The sequence below is a fragment of the Teleopsis dalmanni genome, unplaced genomic scaffold (assembly GCF_002237135.1).
Source record: "Teleopsis dalmanni isolate 2A unplaced genomic scaffold, ASM223713v2 unscaffolded_contig_0683, whole genome shotgun sequence".
Taxonomy (NCBI): domain Eukaryota; kingdom Metazoa; phylum Arthropoda; class Insecta; order Diptera; family Diopsidae; genus Teleopsis; species Teleopsis dalmanni.
Window position 1 is genome coordinate 3654 of NW_024032065.1, and position 7539 is coordinate 11192.

The 7539-nt window shown below is 27.6% G+C and overlaps 1 long non-coding RNA gene across 2 annotated transcripts; it reads right to left on the reverse strand.

Moving 5' to 3' along the window:
- Positions 1-2643: 2643 nt before the first annotated feature.
- LOC119663641 lies at positions 2644-4999 on the reverse strand. Of its 2 annotated transcripts, XR_005251058.1 has the most exons (3): positions 4759-4999; positions 2791-3286; positions 2644-2730 (listed from the first exon to the last, which is right to left on the reverse strand). It is a non-coding gene; the product is annotated as an uncharacterized LOC119663641 (long non-coding RNA). The 2 variants fall into 2 exon arrangements; XR_005251057.1 differs by having other exon boundaries at positions 2644-3286.
- Between the last annotated feature and the right edge of the window lie 2540 nt (positions 5000-7539).

A 7539-nucleotide genomic window follows, 5' to 3' on the forward strand; every position in this document is an offset into this window, starting at 1 on the left:
TACATCCCAAAAAACCGACAACCCGTCGACCTAACTACCTGTATGTAAAATAAAAACAACACCAGACCAACCCCCGCCACCATTTCTTACCTGTCACCCGCAAGGACAATAACCTTAAGATTTATTAAAATTAAGATTAATATTAAGTTTAGTATTAAAAATAACATGTTTATGGTATAAATAGATTATAAGATTGCTAGATGTTTTAATATTAGGAATTCTCCTGATGAAGACAAAAGCGAATTTGCCGAAACACGTGTAGAGATACACAAAAAAAAAAAACTTTCGAAATAAAAGTTAGTATATTTTTAAAAAACAAAAAATAACCGCATTTAAACATTTTCGAAGTAACGACTCAAAAATTAAAACAAAAAATAAATTTTTAGATATTTCATAATTTTTTAACTTTAAACAATTTTTAGATATTTCATAAATTTTTAATTCAAACCATTTTAGATATTTCATAAATTTTTAACTTTAAACAATTTTTAGATATTTAATAAATTTTTAATTTTAAACAATTTTAGATATTTCACAATTTTTTTAATTCAAACAATTTTAGATATTTCACAAATTTTTTAATAAATTTTAGTATCAACTTCTTTGTATCAACTTTTAATAATTTTTTAGTATCAACTTCTTTGTATCAACTTTTAATAAATTTTTAATAAATTTTAGTATCAACTTCTTTGTATCAACTTTTAATAAACTTTTAATAAATTTTAGTATCAACTTCTTTGTATCAACTTTTAATAAATTTTTAGTAAATTTTTAATAAATTTCAAACTTCAAATAAATTTTAGATATTTTATAATTTTTTAACTTTAAACAATTTTTAACTTCAAACAATTTTAACTTCAAACAATTTTATGTGTGTCATGAATTCTTAAGAAGATGATCACGCGATAGATAGATGCGTGTATCTTCTTAAATGTTTATAGTAGCGTTTCCTGCTGTGGCTACTTACTGTCCCAAGTGCGTTTATTAGGGTTTTGTTTATATTGCATTGGAATGTTAAGTGTAGCAAGAAAATGCTAAAGTATGAAATATTACTATACTTGAATGCTGTATAGATTTTTGGATTTTTTGAAATGATATTATTTTTAAATACTGTATAACTTTTTGAGATTTACAGAATTGAGTGACCCTAATAAATTATGAAATTTATTATTTGAATTTTTGGGTACAGTGGGGTAAATAAGTAGAGGAATATTAGCATCAATGCTAATATGTAACTATATGTATAAATTTTTAATTGATTCGTATTATTGTGTTCAAGATTTCTCCTCAAAACAAAATTTTTCTTATAAATTTTAAATTTAAAATCAAATTTTTTTTAATATAATAATAAAATATGTAGGAATTGTACTGCTTATAAGATCTTTTCAAATGTGGACTCGGTTATCTTCTCCGTTACTCGCGGTCACTTTTTAAATACCTGTCCACCGTCTCGGTATTTCATTATTTTAACGGTGTATAAAGCTGCCGTTATTCATATAGTCCAACTTTTTAGTATTGCAGATGATTGTTGGAATTATTATAAATGAGTGTTGGAACACCTATGCTCGATTAATTTCATCACACGTATTTCATTGATATGTTAATTTATTACCACTATTTAAACAAGGATATGTATTGTTTTTAATTGTTAAAAATCTTGAATCTTTTTATTTAATCTCCTTCAGTACCTTTCATTTACAATTTTAAATTCACGAAAATTTACAAAAATAAAAAAAATCTCCACAGGTACAAAAAAATTTCTCCCGCACATATAAAAATCATAAAAGTCTTCGAACAGCACTGCACTCGGACTTATATTTTCCGATATCTTGACAGTATCCAAAGCACACCTTTTATACGACAGTTTATTCTGAGGTTTTAATGGTCCAAACGCGATCAGCACACTGGCCCATAAGGGCTGTCGTGAAGACGGAACCTCTTAGGGCATTGATCTTAATCTTCCACTTACCGTAGTAACGTAGTAAACAGAGAGAGTCCTAAGGTAATTGTTAAGCTCAATGTAGTTTCAACTGGGGAAGTTGGACCTCATGCAGATGAGACAATCATCTGCGTAGCAGATTTGCCTAATGCATTGAGGAGGAAGGGAAAATGAGAAGGAAGGAGAAGGAAATATTTACAAGGATGGGGTATTCGCTAGAAACAGCCATTACTCGAAACAGCTGTATGGTCAGCTAAAAATTCAATTAACTAAAAATTTCGTTTTTACAATTCACTACTGTTCGAAACCTGTCAGTTACATTTTATAATTTTTTAATTGTTATGTCATGATTTCAATTATAAAATAATTAATAATCAATTTAAAAACAAAATATTTTTCTTATAATTTGGTACTATTTAAAAACCTTTGCATTAGCAAAACAGTTTTCTTCGTAATTTTCGTCGTAATTATCTTTAAATCTACATTCGTTTAATTTTGGAGAATCGCTCAATTTTATAAGAAACTTATAAATAAAGTGTTCAATTAAAAATTAAAGGATAACTTCAAAATACCATATGTATTTAACGAAAAATTGCTTCACATTCGGTTATACTTTTTATAATAGAAAAGATTTTTACTTTCTACAATCCATAATAAGCGATGAAACTATTTTCCAGAATTGATAGAACCCTAGTTTAATGGACAATAAAATTTGCAACATTGGTGACTTTCCTTGTTCTAGTATTCTATTTTATTAAGAAAATATCCTAAGTAATGTCGTTCAGTTATATCTAAATGAGACATAAATATTGTTATATTGTATATAAATTTTAAAATACAAATATAGGTACATTTTTCCTTTGTAAATTAAATTGTTCTTTTTTATTTTCACAATCACTCTTCATTTGTCATTAGAGAGGTTGTAACATGTATTCGCCTTGCATAAACTTTTCTTCTTGGATAGGTGCATATTTGGTTAAACTTCCCGTTAATATTACTTTCCATTTAAGTCTTTTTTATCTAAATTCGAAATTTTAAGCCCACATTTAAATGGATTAAAAATAATTTCCTTCTTTTTATCGCATACATTTTGTCAAATAAATTTCGATTTCATCAATGAGTTTTTTAACATCCATCGCACTAGTAATTCGTATGAAATGCGAAAAAAAAACATCAGATACAGAATCCGACAGGTCTAGTATTTTAGTGACGACATTGACTCCATATCGCATAATTTAATAGACCTAATCAGCTGTAAGCAATAAGCAATAAGCCGCGTGATGTCATGATATTCCAAATTGTATATGGTACAGTAACAGCTTTGGTAGGATTTACAAGCAACATTATCTATAAGTATAAATTAATATTTTATTGACTTCTTTTTAATTAAAAATTAGTTTGAGTTTAAATAGTTAATGAAATTATTACAATCATGATTTTATATAGATACTTAGGTGTGGCTAGGTAGTAGCTTAGGTGAATAAAAAGGAGGGTAAATAATATAAAGAGATAGAATCTTTATGGTATACACATTAGACTGTTTTCACACCTATTTCTTATATTGTTTAGAGCACTATTTGTGCTCAGTATTCATTTATTATTCATTTAAATAATAAATAATAAGCTACATTATTTTTATTATTTAACAAGACTAATTCGGTATATACTTTGTGATAATGATTGAAATTATATATTTTCAATTTGAGTTCATATAACCGTAAACATATGCATATATTATACTTTTACACTATTATACTTATAGTTCTGCGATTGACACAGAACTATTCATTTTATTTAGAAATTATTCTTATCGCTGCTCATTAATTGAGTTTATAATGAAGTAAAAACTTCAATAATAGAATATGTAGACAGTGTGGTACTCGCATAACACCAATTTGTTTGGCAGAGGTTCATGTTAAGTAAATATGGTATGTGATTCATTCCAGAGGAACTTAAGGGTGAAATATAGAAAATATATTAATATTTATATATATCATATTGTCAGTTCTTCCGTTTTTCAGTATTTGAATTGATAAAGAACTGACTTTGAATATTTTTACAAATGTTCTCATTTTTATCCCTCGAAAACAGACAGACTCTTTTATGTTGAAGCAGATATGTTATGTTGGATAATATCGGATTATTCAAATAAAGTTTTATATTATTCAACTCATAGGGAATATGTTTTCCGATATCTTTTTAGTACCTAAAAGGTACTAACTTTACTATATTACACAAAACTTACATATATGTGAAAAATATAAAAACAGCTTAATTCTTATTAAACTTAGACTAGGTGCTCTCTAGTAATAACAAAATTTAAATTTATTAATAATATCAAGATATTTTGAAGTTACAAAACTGCTATAGACAAGTGTAGGCATTTCACCTGGACCCATGTTAAATACAACTTTCATACCGGTACCTACATCGTGTTTTTATATTTTCTTCTTCATCTCATTCCATATACCAAGTCTTGTCAACCTTTTGTGTGTTTGCTGTGAAATGGGCATTTGGATACAGCAGTAGCAACAACAACAGATAATACAATAGAATCGTTGGCCTATTTCAGTTAACACTTTTATTTGTTAATATCTTAATTAAACTTAATCAACTGACGATTATAGTTAACAATGAAATTTATAGACTAATATTGCTGGAATTTTCTTGCTGGAGTTTCAATATTCGTAATGGAGGTTATTAATCTTTCAAATCACTATACAATCAATACGTCAACTATTAGAACTTTGTGCCTTTTTTACATATTATAATCCTACTTTCTCAATAATTTCACAATTTAAATATTTTGTTGGTATCACCTTTGAGTAATGTGCTAATATTTGTTTACGTATCTGACGCTCTTCCTCTGTATATTGGAGTGCCTTGTTAACAGGTTATATTTTTCGTGCTTTTTTCTCATGGATTTCATCACTCTCCAAGATGCCAACTATATAATCACCAAAAATCGATTCATCTCTCTGCCACTTGTTTAATTTTTCCAGTAATAATTTCTTTCAAATGATATATGTACGTCGTATTAATCTTTTTAATTGTTACTGATTAATTTTATTTAACTTTTAGATCAGTTTTGTTGTTAAGTGCAACTGATTTCATTTTAAATTTACATTGTCAATTTATCTTATAAATTCATTGTAAGTTGATATTGTTAGATTATAAATAATTTACTTTACTTTTAAATTTAAGTAATTTCTCCCATTTACTTTATTTGTTTTTTATTTGTCATTTGACAACTGTCATTTACAGTGGTGGCAATAAATATGTTCTTTGATATTGAAATGACATGTTTAATAGTGTATATTGTACATAATAATATTCGGACAAACAACTTCCACATTAGGCTTTTAGAACAAAATGTTGTAAAATTTTTTCTTATATGAGGTTAGGATTATGTAAATTAAAATGGATTTAGTGCTAGACTTCAAACAGAAATTAAAATAAGGCATTTTAAAACTGTTTATTTACAGACTATAAAACTATAAAAAAAAAAATGTACAATAGGTGTATTCAAGATGTCTGTGCATCGTTGCATGTACAAATTTATTTGATTTTACAAAAACAATTTCTTTTCTTATAATTCTGCACTTGATTTGCAAGACAATATTCAAGACAATATTTTTAACACCAATTACCTCTTGCATATTTGATTTTCAAGACTCTATACTTCAGCGAAACTGTTAAGTTTGGTTTGATTTTGTTATTTTGTAATTTTATGATTTTGTGCAATTGTTTCTTTTTTTATTTACTTTACGTCCAACAATGTCGGACAATGTCAATGCATTCTGCTTTTCACTTGTTTTTGGCATTAGTGGAAATTATTATATGCCAAATTATCGAATCTGGGTTATATTTTACAAGCAAATAAATATGTAAACAAAAATCATCTGTTCTAAATATTTTCAAGACTAATATGCACAACGTGTGTTCTCGATTATTTGAGTTTGCAAGGATGCACAGACATCCTGAATACCCCTAATATTTCTTTATATAATAAATTTTAAGAAGGTTATGTACACTTTTTCCAATATTTTCTTAATTATGTGTCCATAATATATATTGCTAATGGAATAATAAGGATTCTTTAAAAACAGAAAGGTTTTCAAAGTATTCTATAGTAGTGCTGTTCGTATTCGGTTTTACGAAGTATTCTCGAACTTATCTGTCGAAGGATCTATTAGAAAGGAACTGGTGGATAACACTACAGAGTGTTGTAAGGAAGCCGAAGTGGCATAGTTTGTGCATCAGACCTTCGAACCATACGGTGTCGAAGGAAAGCCTTCCAACACTCTGTTGTTGCTTTCAATACAAAATGAAAATTTGACACTAGCATCTCACTTCATTTTGCATTAAAAGCAACAACAATTGCCATGACGTGACTGCAATCATAACAAGCCGCTTAGACAATTCCATTTATTTCATTGATTAGACGTTAAAAATATAAATAATTACACAACCAGCTCAACTGCAAAGTTAAGCTGCTTTGGTATAAACAGCTAATTCGCGCCTTATTCACGTACGCCTTTCACTATTTGGTCTGCAATCTCTTTCGCCCATATGGAAAGAATCTGTCTTTTCGAGATATATATGTATGTTCTTTGTTTTTGGTTGAAACTTTTAAGAAAAAAAATGTATTTGAAACAAATGAAACTCTAAATTATTTGAGTTTATGGAAATTTTCTTTGATGTTGTGGTGCTTTTATATGTATTTTTAACCATTATATATCATTTATATACGATATATATGGTATATAAATTAATTTCTTTTAAGGTTTTTCAATAATTTTTGTAATTTCTATGTAATTATTTTCCTTAAACTTTTACATTGTATAAAAATAATATGCACTTATTTCATTTACCGATATTGATTAAAACAACATTTGCTTTTAAATTCACTTCAATTACTACTTATTTATAAAATAAATTGTTTTATATCATAACAAAAATGATTTTTATTAATATATAAAAAGCTGGTTTCACAAAGCTTATAAAATTATAATTGTTCAAATTGTTTTAAACTTAGAAGAATTACATACAAAACTTTTCAATGAAATTTTAATCAATTCAAATATCGAAAAATATATGCTACTGAAATAGAACATGTCTGAAAAGGTTAATGAAGTAGATATATCAGAGCCCCCTGATATCCCTCTACAGGCTAATTGTGAAATCTCAACTGAAATGGTCAATATCAGTGTGAAGGAACTCTTTGAACTTAAAAAATTCAATGAAATTCTACAAGCCAACTATATCAAACTTAGGCAGCAATTTCAAATGCTCCAGGACCGGTATTCTGATTTGGAAAAACAATTGAAGCTAAAAAACCCAGTAGCTACTGGTAATCAATTAAATAATAATAAAAGGAAGAAAGTTTCACCGCCTTCTCCAGTTAGCTCCCCCCATGACTCCGCTGGCTCTAATGAGGAAGAAATGGAGATAGAAATTTCTGTTGCGGAGCCTGACCCTTTTAAGATTGAAGATACTGAAATTGATTTCCCGAAATATAATCCAAAAGTCAAATCGACCAAACAGGTGAAATCAGTTGTAAAGAAAAGACTTCCTAAAACAGCACCAAATTCAACAGC